Raw genomic sequence first — 13,690 nt, forward strand, 5'->3', positions numbered from 1 at the left:
ATACCAGATGCCATTGAAGGATACTGCCTTTATCCTCTGTTGACCTTCCCAGAGATAGCCGGCTGGCAACCACTGGGTGTGCTAGAAGGACTCTTACATTATTTAGGAAAATAGATAATCAATGACATTTATTATTCACAGCCCATTGGTAACAATGTAACATGAGCAATGAATAGGACTGGTTGAGAGGGTCATTACATCAGAGTAAAGATGTGAGTTGTGGCATTACACTGCAGTAGCAGAATCCCAAGGTCACAGCACAATAAGTTCAGCAACAGAGAAAAATGCAACCACATAATGCATGGTTATCAGGTGTCAGCAAAACCGAAAAGTATGGAAACACAGGAAGCTACAGTGCTTTACTCTAAATCAAATCACTGGTTCAGCTATCTCAGTAGCATCCACACTGACTGGAATTGGCCCTTGAGAATTTCAGGCATGTATGTATGTATGTATTTTCTAATACTAATATTCTACCCTTTACAATCACTCTAGAATTAGCAAGGCATAATGAGATCTGTGACTTCCCCATATTCATTACGAGATGATTGGGGTTGCACCAGGAGCATTATCGTGCAAAATAAGTGCTCTGCCCTGGGTGATGGACCCATGCTGTCATTTTTTTAAAACTCTTTGTGCCCCTTTACTGTATAAACACTCTCACATCATCTCTGGATCCACCCATTTCATTAAGTTGGCTCAATTGAGGGACTCCGTTAGAGTTCTTCTGGCTCAATTTGGAGCAAAGTAGCATTTCTTTTTCCATAGTGAGGGGAGGAGTATCCAGGATGGAAGGGGTTAACTTTGTCCTCTCATTGATTGGGCTGAGTCAGATAAGCCCTTTGGGCCATGCCCTGGTCACCAGGTACCACCCAGTTATCGACTCAGCCCTTCAACGGGCGGCTGTGATCATCCCAAACTCCTGGAAAATTTTAAAGAAAGGATTGAACTCACTGTTTACTTGACTGCATTCGCTGCCTCCCTGCCTGAGTGAGTAACTGGCTCTTGGCCGAGTCCATGGCCAGGAAGAGAGAGAGAGAGCATGCGCAGCAAGCCCTTCAGGGCAACACGCAGCCCAGGTCATAAAGAGAGACGTAGGGCACTAATCGAGACTGCGGGCGAGGGGACGCTGCCCTGGAAGCCCCGGGAAGGCAGTCATGTTGGAGAGGCTCAGCCGGCGCCGGAGCGTTCCGCCGCTCCCCTCCAGGGGGTCGAGTGGTGAACCGTGGCGTTTTTAAACGCAGCGGAGTTCCCGCGCTGCCTGCGAGTGCCAGAGAGAGATAGCGGCCCGCAGGAGCTCGCAAAGCTCGGAAGAGAGTGGAGGAAGAGAGAGAGAGAGAGCTCTTCAGCAGCAGCGGAAGCCGCGTGGCAGCCCCAAAGGCACAAGCCACTTCCACATGTTCTCAGGGAAAGGAACTTTTTGAATTTGGAACCGGGGGCCATTTTGGAACCATGTGATCCAAGATGGCAGTGCTCAGCAGCACAGAGGATGCCGGCAGGACTCACGCCTTCAGCCCAGCAGCCCCACCGGAGGAGCAGAGGAGCAGCTAACCAGGTTAGAGACTGCTACAGAGGCTGCTAAGGAAAGAGGAGGAGGCAAGGCAAAGGCAAAGAGAAAGCAGGTCCCTCAGCCAGGGATCGCTGGAGTATCCGGACCCTCAGTGTCTTCAGTTGACGGCTTGGCGCTTGAGTGGAGCTTCCTGAGGGAAGGCCATTTCTCCCCCAGGGTGATACAGACTATTCAGGCGGCTCGCAGACCTTCCACGGATCGCATTTACAATGCTACATGGCATGCCTTTTCAACATGGTGCAGTTCCAGGAGGCACAATCCTGTTCGAGCCACAATCCCGCAGGTTCTAGACTTCCTTCAGGCGGGCCTGGACAGAGGGTTAGCTCCCAACACGATTAGGAGACAGATCTCGGCCATTTCATCAGTACTTCTATGCGGTAGGTCTCAGACCTTGAGTCACCACCCTATGGTCAGGTGATTCCTCAAGGGGGCATCCAATCTTAAGCCACCTACAGTACACAGGTACCCCTCCTGGGACTTGCATAAGGTGTTGGATGCTCTGACAGGCCCTCCTTTCGAACCCTTGCGAACTGTGTCTCTTAAGTTTTTGACTCTTAAAGTGGCCTTTCTGGTGGCCATCACCTCAGCCAGGCGGATATCCAAACTACAGGCTCTGTCGGCCAGGGAGGATCTCTGCGTGTTCCACCAGGACAGGGTGGTATTAAAGTTGGACCCCTCCTTCATTCCTAAGGTGTGCTCCTGCTTCCATCACCCGCAGGAATTGATATTGCCCAATTTCTGCCCGGGGTCCTCTCACCCGTTAGAGAGGAAGTGGCACACCCTAAATGTAAGGAGGGCTCTGAGGATTTACCTCAGAAGAACCCGGCCGACCAGGAAGTCTGAAGCCCTGTTTGTCTCTTTCCAGCCTAGATCCCTGGGGAATAAGGTGACATCCACCACCATAGGCAGGTGGTTACGAGGCTGTATTGTTACCACCTACCAAGCACGGGGTCTGCAAACACCGAGCTCTATTACAGTGCATTCCACACGAAGCGCGGCCACAACGGCCTGGGCCACCCAGGCCTCATTGACTGAGATCTGTAGGGCAGCTACGTGGTCTTCCCCCTCACCATTCGTGAGGAACTACAAACTGGACTCCTTTGCCTCTGCAGAGGCTTCATTCGGGCGTAGGGTGTTGCAGGCTGTGCACAGGGCGGAGGTGACGCCTCATCAGGCATAAGGTTTGTGTGAGCTCTTAACATGGGTAACCCTCCCTAGGGACGTGTAAGCTTTGGTACGTCCCATCCTGGATACTCCTCCCCTCACTATGGAGAAAGGGCATTGGTACTTACCTGATACGCCCCTTCTCATAGTGGGGGAGAAGTATCCAGCCCCTCCCTGATATGGTTATATAACATAAGTGTTATGTTTGATGGTTAAGCTGTTCTGTGGAAGAAATAAATAAAGGTTAAAACTAAGATGAAGTCTGGAGTGGATGACACAGCGAGTCGGATAACTGGGTGGTACCTGGTGACCAGGGCGTGGCCCAAAGAGCTTATCTGACTCAGCCCAATCAATGAGAGGACAAGGTCAACCCATCCTGGATACTCCTCCCCCACTATGAGAAGAGGCATATCAGGTAAGTACCAATGCCCTTTTCTTTTGTTGGCATTGCTTAACTTGGACAGAATTTGTTTTTGTACAAGCTTGGCTCTTGCTTTACCCTGCATTAAAGGTCTGAGACTAAGCAAATCCTTGCCCAACATCTGCTGCAACCTACCTATGCTGAGGAATAATGTAGGCAACTGTGTAAAGAACTGATCGTATGCGTTGCAGTCTATTTCACAAGTCTTATAAAAAAAAGTTTCATTTTTCTTTCATTATTTAAGCAGTATACATCCTCATCACATCTTAATTCCCAGCCTCAAGCTTAAGGAACCAACTTATTTTTTCCACACATATATCTTCAAATCTACCAACCAACATTGTTAATGCGATTGTGAAAAATGCTATCTATCCCTACATGTTGAGCTGAATGGAAGAAAACTGAAGGTCAGCTTGAAATATTGTGTGTGATATGGGGACAAGGGTAAAACTGGAGTGGGTAAAAAGTGTGCTGTGTGAGTACCATCCTTTGTCCCAGGATGCTTTTCCTAACTGCGTAAAAAGCAGCTGTGTCATCAACAGTAAACAAGACTTAGTCCACCTGAGGTATTATATTGCACAGAATATTCAATTGATGCTCCGCTTGATTTTACATATACCCTTAAATGGCCCACTGTCTGGCCACCCGTAGCAAAAGAACAATTTCTTCCATGTAAGGGAAGAATACATAAACCAGGCAAGAAAAGTTTTTTTTTCCCTTCTCCTTTTGTTTCAGGTCACTGCTGCACCACAACTGCCAACAACAAGTAACCTCCAGGAGCTTCATTGTGTGATGAAATTAAGAAGGTGGATGGCTATGGATAAAACTGAGTATAGTCAAGTGTGACCACAGTGACACTGAAATTTGTCAGAATTATCTCCAGGAAATGAACTCAGGAAGGGTAATTCATGAGCAAACTCAGCAGCTATCTGTAAAGATTTTTCTGTGCCACCATTACAATGTCTCCTGCTAGACTCTTCTCAGACAGAGTCAATACCGAGCTGATGCTTGGAGTCATTATAATTCTCTCATATTACCAAAAATATCCTACATGCACAGAATTTTGTATATGTATTAGCTGCCAGATGTGCCAATCTATTTGTGAGCTGAATACTGATTGCACTAAGGAAATAGGTCCTGGAGAGAGCTTTGATTACATTTCAAATGACCCTAATGATTCCTGCTGGTAAGGAATTTTGGAAGCTAAAGACCTACAACATTCAAAGACAACTGCTTCAGAAAGCCTAATTAGAGCAGTCCCTCATTCAAACAGAGGCTGAATTTACACAAAAAGTAAGCTTGGTTTGCTTAATCATGGCTTGTTGCATAAGTTACCAGTGATTAGCTTCATACAACATACATAACCCAAAACAATGACTAATAAACTATACTGGCTAGGATAGTATATTATAAATAGGGATCCAGATTTTAGCTTAGCTAAAGTTAAGATGTTAAAGTTAAGGTTAAAGTTAAGATGGAGGTCACACACTTTTGGATGAGTCTTTGTGATGAGTCTTTGGATGAGTGGTCTGATTCCATTCCATTTATTTATATGACATAGCAGTGTGGTTTTATTTTGTTGTGTGAGATCTCTCACAAGCTGCTGAAAGTTGTTTTGGAGTAAGATGGTGCCTACATCTAATAGATAAGCAGTCCCCAACCTTTCTGGCTCTATGGACTGGCACTGGTGGTGGCAGGGCAAACAGAGCACGATTTTGTGTGTGTGCTTGCCACTTGCACAAATGGAGCTTCGCTGTTTGCGCAGCCCAGTTCCCAATGGGTCACACCTTGGTACCAGGCTGCAAACCAGGGGATGGGGACCCCCTGTAATAGATAGTTGCTATAAGAACTCATCCCTAATCAGAATTTATATTAATCATTGTACTGATATTATGGCATGGTTCAAATATAAAGGTAATCCAAAATGTAGGTTACCTATCACATTAAATGAGATACTGACAAACTTGTGGCTCCAGGACTACGTGTGGGTCTATTTCACAGCACACTTTCTCACTAGCTTGATGTAGAAAACACACAAAAACTATTCTATAAGCTCCAAAATAGGCTTAACAGATTTTTTTTAAAACCCCCTTGAAAAATTGGGGGGACGGGGACGGGACTTAGTTATTCCCACATTCATGACATGCATTTATTCATCCTATAAGTAGCTTGTTAAGGCTGTAAACTCCCTCCAAATTTCAAAGAAGCCACTGATTGTGCAAAAGCTGTCCAGCACTGCCATAAAAAAAAAAAAAAACCAACCCCAAACCATATTATGACTTTGTGTTACGTATGAACTAAAGTAAAATATTATTCTAGTCATTTTAAAACATTGGGAAAAGGATGCTTTCATCCTCCTCCTTGTCTACATTATGCAAAATTTCACAGCTCATTTTTGTTTGTTTTTTACAAGTGTTATCTCTTATATGGGTCATTCACAAGCTTATCCCTTTAAAGAAACAAACCATGGTTAGCAGCACCATTAGTACAACATTATTTTTGTTCAGGATCCTTGGAAAAATCTGGCTACTTCCTAGAATTCTTCTTGAAACTGTTCAAGCTCGCAGGACTTCTACACTAACTTCAGAGGCATGAAGTTGGGACTTTCTCACTGCACTTCAAGAACAACAACTGATGTAATCACTGATAAGAGTTCAGTGAAGGGTTTCACTTTCTAAAAAGCAAGAGTGAGGGAAGCAAGTATGCTAAGTCTTTAGAAATCGACCAGTAAAAAAAATACTTCCTTTTTTCCACTATTTCTGGTAACGGGGGAATGGATGGACCACTTGATTGGACCACTTCCACATGACCTGCCTCCGTTGAATTCTGAGGATCCTGTGCCAGAGACAGAAGTCTACTCCAGTGCAAGCCTGCCATCAGTTCACACCCTGCTGATAAAAGCCCAGACACATTGGGCGGGGCATGCTGCAAGGATGCCAGACCATCACATCCCCAAACAGCTCCTCTATGGTGAGCTGTCTCAAGGAAAGCGATTGCATGGGGGACAAATGAAGCGATACAAAGATACGTTGAAAGTCTCCTTCAAGTCCCTGGATATCGACACCATCTCCTGGGAAACCCTGACCCAAGATCAGTTGACATGGCGCACACTGATGCACCAAGGCTGCCAGACATCTGAGGACAGAAGAACAACTGAAGCACAAGAGAAGCGAGCACTCCACAAAGCCAGAGCTGCAAATGCTGCAACAATGGTGCCCACACATGTCTGCCCGACATGTGGCAGAACATTTCGCGGCCATATAAGCCTCACCAGCCACCTGCGGACACATCGTGAACAGCCCACAACCTATTAGATGTCAAGGTCCTCTTCGAACATGATGGATGAACAACCCATTTCTGGCAACGGGGGATGGATGGACAGGGATGAAATGATTCTTTGAGACAGAGACCAGAGAAGAATCTCTTCACAAAACACAGAAATTATTAACAGAATTCAATATTGCAAGATGTGGCGATGGCCAATAAGTTGCAGCTTAATCCGTTGTATTCTCTGTCATCCCCTAAAAACAAAAACATAGAACTATGCTCATCCCCAGGATACCGACTGCAAAGGGACCACTCTTTCCATGCTCCCTTGTGGATTTTCTGAAGGACCTGATGACCCATTGCTGTAAACAGAATACTTCATCTAACCAAGATGTACAGCTGTGACAACAGGAACAATATTTGGTTTGGAGAAAGCTTCGTTTACATGGGAAGATGGCAAAATGAGATAGAAGAGGGAAAGAATTTTATTACATTTTTGGACATTTTGGGGGGCATTCTTCCAGCCTAAAGATCAGTTTTCTGATCTTGCGGAACAACTTTTCCATGATCCCACTGTCCTGGTCCATTTTGAATGATTCAGGAAAGTAGGAAAAGACTCACCCTTAAAGAATTCTACTGCTTTAGGGATACATAGACAGCACTTAGATTTTTTCCAACGTAAGTCAAAACTTATGCCTGATTTATTTTCACCTTATATTTTAAAACAAACCCTTTAATGTTTCTAATGTGCTGCCTCTTAAAGGCTTGAGTTCAAATAATACCGTGCATATTCCTCAAGGGCTGTTTCTTTTCCTTCTCTCTGAACTTCATTCATTTTCTCTTTATGCAGTGTTTTCTTAGTCTATTCACTCATATTTTAGATCCATGCCTCGCTCACTCCTGGAGATTCCAGATGAATAAGTGAACTTCAACACTAATGTCAGACTGCAGACTGTTTCTCCTTTGTTTGTGCACAGATCTCAGTTGACTGATTTTTTTTCTCTACAGTATTAGCCCTACAATGATTCAGCTTTTTCCCTGGCTGTCCCACATCATTCTCTTCCGGGACTTTTCTTTTTGGTCTTCTTCAGACAAATTGATGTCTGCTAGGATCAAATTTGCCACCTCTTTCTTCCATACACTCCATTCTCCAATAGCATCAGCCACTCAGGTATCAGCCATCAACAATTTGGGCTTCCTGGAGTCCTTCTGCTTTTTATCAGCTATCCTTGCCATTTATCAGCTATCCTTTGATAAGTAGGCCAAGTACATATAGAGATTTTTGTTTCTGTTGGAATGATTGCAAAATCTTACTTCTTGGGAAGGACTTGTTCCTTTCAGAAGCTTGAATTCCTTCCAAAACTCCAAGTCAGAGAAAAAAAATATGCACTTTTCTAGTACAATTACACTTGTCTCTGTACATACCGTGTTTCCCTAAAAAATAAGACAGGATCTTATTTTCTTTTGACCCCCAAAATAAGCGCTTGGCCTTATTTTTGGGGAGGTCTTATTAGTTTTGAGGTGCAGGAGGCAGAGAGCATGGTCACTTCATGGCGGCTATGTTGCAATATTTTTGAGGAGGGCTTATTTTGGGGAGAGGGCTTATTTTAGCGCATGCGCTCAAAAGCCTGATTGGGCTTATTATCCGGGAGGTCTTATTTTCAGGGAAACAGGGTACATGCAAAGGAAGAGTTCTCGGGGATGTCTGATGAACACAAGAGGGGACCCTCTTGATGGCTGCTCCCAGGATTTAAATTCTCTGCCAAAAAGATCAGACTGTTTGCCTTTCAATCACCTTTCTACTGGCACACAGTAAGTTTTTACTTATGTAGTGCTTTGGTGTGTAAGTGGGTTTTGGCTGCGGAGTTGAGTTGGTGGTACACTTGTTTATTATTGTGTTCTTAATGGTCCTTGAATTATTCAAAGTTGTTTTTATTCTTATTCTTAGAAACACTGAGTGCCATTCATTGGCAGAAATGCATGGTATATAGCCAATAAATAAATAAATACGTTCATAATGTCTGATTTCAAATAATGCAACTCCTCATTTTACCTTTCTCTACAGAGGCATGGAATGTATGGCTATCCAGATGTTACTAAATTATCTCTCAATAGCTCTGTAAATTTGAGATTCTTGGACTTATTCAATAGACAAAGGAGCACAGCTTCCGTCTCTGGGATATAGACAAAGCTCGGGTGGACACAGGCATCTTCTCAGTTAATTGAGCATAATAGTTGGCATATTGGATGAATTCAAGAAGCCAATTAGTTCTGGAACTAGATGGCAATCAACAGCTAGAAGTTCCACAAAGCTTGTAAATCTGATAACCAGAGGCAAATGTTTTAAATAAAAAGGTAAATAGCAAAACAGTTCAGCTAAGGTAGGATTCCAGAAGAATTTGACTACCTCTGAAATAATTTTTCAGCTTGCAGATAATTAAGCTTTTCATTAGCTTCTTAGTCCTTGTTCAACCAAAAATTACTAAATAACCCCTTCGGAGTTGCGGATTTCTCTTTTCATTTATGTTACTTTTTTAATGCTAATTTTTAAATAACAAGCTTCTGAAATTGTTCTGCATTGGAGATCTACCAGGTTTTTATTCCTTCTATGCCTCTGGGAAATCCTTTCAATTGTAGCCCAGTTCATCTAGAGAGCACCAAGATAGGGGGAACTGGTCTATAATCACAAGACAGGGAGGAAGCTGAAGTTCAGAGCAAACATCTATTCTCCCTCTGCACCCCCCCCCAATACACTCAAAAGCAAAATTATGCACTTATCGACTGCTTTACATCAGATTATTTTAAAGTGGGAATAGATTCATGCATTGTGCTATGCTATGGTTTATTTAGCAATGATTCATTGAATAAAGTACAAGTTTGGACAGCACACTAAACTACATAGTATGGTTTATAAAACCACAAAGATTCAGATGTTATATTAAGAGAAATCTAAACAAACCAAGTCAATCCTAGGGGAGATCAACCCTAAGTGCTCTTTAGAAGGCCAGATCCTGAAACTCAAATACTTTGGTCACCTAATGAGAAGGAAGCACTCACTGGAGAAGAGCCTAATGCTGGGAAAGAGTGAGGGCAAAAGAAGAAGGGGACAACAGAGAAGGAGGTGGCTGGATGGAGTCACTGAAGCAGTAGGCGTGAATTTAAATGGACTCCAGAGGATGGTAGAGGACAGGAAGGCCTGGAAGAACGATTCTGCTTCCGGTTGTTGAGAGCGACGGACGTGTTCGTCCGCCCTGCGCTCTCTTGGTGGGCTCCCCTTGGCTTCGGGGGGGTACAGGGTGCCTTGAAGGGGCACCCTGCCGTAGGGGCTGCTGGCTGGGGGTCCCCTGGATCGGCGACAGCTGCGGGGGGGGGCTCCAGCATTGCTCCAGGAGCCGAGAGGCGAGAGGGGGTGCGCGACGGAGCTTTTACGCTCCCGCGCGCTTTCGCTACAAGGCAGCTGGATGATCAGCAATTTGAAGGCTACAGCTGAAATGCGGTGAGATGGGAATCCTCCCCAATGCTCCTTTTGATATTTAAATGAAAGAACATCAGCTTTCTAAAAGACTTTCAATCTTCTCCTGGGAAGTGTGATTGGAGGGAGGGGGATTCCCCCCCCCTTGGAAAAGCGGCTTTGGATTTATCTCCTCTCTCTCGGAGGAGAGAGAGAGAGAGTTTTAAAAGGAATCACACTCTTTATAAGCAATGGCAAAATGACTTTCTTAATGCAATTGTGAAAGAAAAGTGATGATCTGACTCCTTTAAAAACTTTGAAAACTTTTGACTTGTTGTTTTCTGATCTCCGGTGCTGGCAAAGCAAGATGGCACACTTCCTCCATCTTTATGCTCCTTGAAACTAGACTCCTCCTATGAAAATTGCTGACATTGTACTTTTGCCTCCGTGACTCTCAGAAACATCTCTTGCCACATAGTATCATGGATCTGGAATAACTGATTTAATTGACTGGATTTGAACTATATAGAAGGTATTTATTCCTGTCTGGACTGTCTGCCTCGTGGTCTCTCTTGGTTGTGCTTTACCACAGTCGCCATTTCTTTGTGTGGACATAGATATCTCTGAGGTTTTTTTTTATGATGGCCCCGAAGAAACCACCACCTGGGAAGCCAGGATCTGCTCCAACATCGTCAACATCCAGCCCAATTGTACAACAGTCACTAACTTCGTTTCTACAACCTAAAGCCTCTGAAGAGGAATCAGTAACTCATCAGCTGCTTCAAAAGATTTGAAAAGGGCAGGATGAACTGAAAAAACAATTGAGAGAAATGAATGAACAACTCAGAGAAAATCAAAATCAAACTGCACAAAACAAACAAAGAATAGACGTTCTGGAGGAGGGGGCAACTGAGATGAGGGGGGAGGTGAGGGTGGTCCAGAGAGGAAATTTAGAACTTGAGAACCACATGATAAAAATGGAATTTGAAAGGATGTCTTTTTTCCTTAGATTTCAAAACGTAATTGAGACTGAGAATGAAGACTTGAAGGAGATCATGACAACAATGTTAGCTGAATATATTTTAAAAAAAAAACAGCAGTTAGGATGGGATATTGACTTGGTTTATAGAGTTGATTCAGCTTATGCTAGAACACACAATGTTCCAAGAGAGGTTCATATTAAATTTCTCAGAAAGGCTACAAGAGATGAGATTCTGGGGGCACAAAGGGGGCAAACATTAAAATACAAGGACAAAGAGATAGCCATCCTGAAACAGATCCCAAAGAAAGTAAGAGATAAGAGGGAAAAATATTCACCATTAGCAAAAAAATTATTTGATAAGGGATTCTGGTTCCGGTGGCTATTGCCAGAAGGTATGTTGATTTTCTGGGAGGGCAGCAGAGTTAGAATTAATACAATTATGGAGGCAGAGGCCTTCATGGAAAAAAACAAAGCACTCCTAGACAAAGTGGAAGACAATACACAAGATATGAAGGAGGGAGGGGCCGAGGCTTTGCTGGCAGGTGGGGGGGGAGGAGGCAACAATGAGAAAACTCAGATCACAAAAGTAAGCTAGAAAAACATTGCAATTGTTGATACAATGAATCTTTTTGTTAGATACAAAGTAAATGATTGAAATTAATGAAAGATACAATGTAAAAATAAGCTGTCAAGATTTAGTTAAGCAATAATATCGTTTATCATTTTGTAAAGGTTATGAGACTTGGGGGGAATACCATTTCCTGCACGATGTAGCTGTCAAAATTTGTACCCATACCTATTACCCCTTCCCTTAAAATTTTATAAAACCAATAAAAAACTTTTTTTCAAAAAAAAAAAAAGGAAGGCCTGAAAGAACGTTGTCCATGGGGTCGCGATGGGTCAGACACAACTTTGCAACTAAGAACAACAAAAACAAACCATACAAAGGGTTAGCTTGAAAATTAGGATCTTGGAAAGCTTGGGTCATGGCACCATCTAACTGTGAGAATGAAGCCATCACTTGCGCCTCAAGTTGGCTTATTGCTTCACCGAATTACCTGTGAGCCTTGCTCTCTTGCCTTAGCTGTCTGTTTGGGCAATGAGGGCAGAAATATTTCCCTGATTCCAAGGCTCTGAAAAATTTATATAGGCAACAAAACAGTTGACTATTTCTTTGTTTTTAACGATGTGAACTTTGGCCTCTGTTTTCCTAAAATGTTAACTCTTAAAATATTATTAATATATGAATTAATACGTGAATCTTCTGTTTTTCTGGTGAATGCCATTTAACTTCCAAGTATTAAGCTTTCAGTATTGCAGAACAGGTGCTATGATTTCTCCAGATTTACTTGCATCTTTTTAGACCCTGTACTCACCTAGTAAAAAGCTAGATGATCCAGATGCTTCCCAAATACCAGTATTATTTCCCACCTGCCCACAGTTGATCACACAGTCAATTCCTTGTATTCACCCATTGTCTGCCCACATGCAACCAAGCTGTTCTTCACACCATAAAAAATTGGCAACTTCCTTTATTTTGTTGCTGTTTTTATTTTCAAAGATTTTCAGGATGCCACATTCTTCTGCAGCTTGTGTTATGTAGGGCCTAGGTAGAACAGAACTATTCTGACAGAAAACAGATTTTATATAAATATCAGAACTTCACATGAGCGTTTAAAAAAGGCAGACAGAAGATAAAAATAAAGTGTGCATTTCACAGTTACACTGTGAGAATTTCAGCCAACCCACTATTTGAAGAATGATTTCCCACTCTTGAAGCTGGAAGGCTGTTTTACAGTGAGAAAGCGATTTGATGTTTGTATGTGCTAATCTTATACTTAAATTGCATCTATTTGCGAACATGCTCGAATCTTTCCTTCAGTGTTTAATCAAAAGAACTTCTCACACTACTAAAGAAAGAAAGAAAGAAAAAACATCTTGCTCACAAGGAAACTATTTAGGGATGCATTAATTTAGGAAGTCATGCTCCAAACAAAAGAAGATGGCATAAAAACAAGCTGAGATATCACCAGGAGGGAAAATGGTCAGCTTCTTTTGCAAGGCTACTTCTTAATTGTTCCAGCCATAAATGTAACTATCCCTTGGCTAAAAGGTGATAAGAAAGTGGTAGTGTCCAAAGAAAGTGGTGTAAGCTATATCAGATAGAGACTGATTCTTTTTCCTCACTACATCACAGTTAAAAGGTTTTGTGGATCAGATATATGCATATGCCTAAACTCTGCTGGTCTGGTATTATTTTATTTTGTAGTACACGAAGACCTAATCGTGCCATCAAATAGAACAAGGTGATCCAGTCTGAAAGTGGTAGGAGAGAACTGCTCCTAACGTTTCAGGTATTCTATTGTCATTTTTAAAACACTACTTTGGAATGAAGCATTTTTTGTAACTAAAGAGGCAGTACATCAGGAAGAAACTATGTCCGTGATGGCGAACCTGTGGCAGGCCGAGGTCTCTCTGTGGGCATGCGAGCCGTCAGCCCAGCTCAACGTGCATGTGCGTATGCCTCACGCTGGCCAGCTGGTTTTCGGATCTCTGCCGTGTATGCGTAGTAAGGCAGGGGCGTATGCAAGAGACACGCGTATATGCATGGGGGCAGACATGTGGGGGATTAAGCGTGTATGCACAGGGGGCGTATGTGGGGGACAAGCGTGTATGCACCGGGGCAAGGGGAGCACAGAGGGTTGTGCATGCATGTGTGGGGAGGTCACGCACGCATTGTATTATGGGTGTGTACGCACGCTTTCAGCATGTGGTGCCGAAAAAGTTAGCCATAACTGGTCTATGTCCTCGCTCTTTGCTATGCTTATTTTCTAA

At 43.1% G+C, this 13,690-nt stretch overlaps 1 protein-coding gene across 13 annotated transcripts in view; it reads right to left on the minus strand.

The window, feature by feature from the left end:
- The window catches only part of HMBOX1 (homeobox containing 1), a 137,793-nt gene that overhangs the window by 105,776 nt on the left and 18,327 nt on the right, over positions 1 to 13,690 (minus strand). The gene's annotated exons all lie outside the window — the stretch shown is intronic.

This window comes from Natrix helvetica (genome assembly GCF_964273705.1).
Source record: "Natrix helvetica genome assembly, chromosome: 2".
NCBI classification, from domain to species: Eukaryota; Metazoa; Chordata; class Lepidosauria; order Squamata; family Natricidae; genus Natrix; species Natrix helvetica.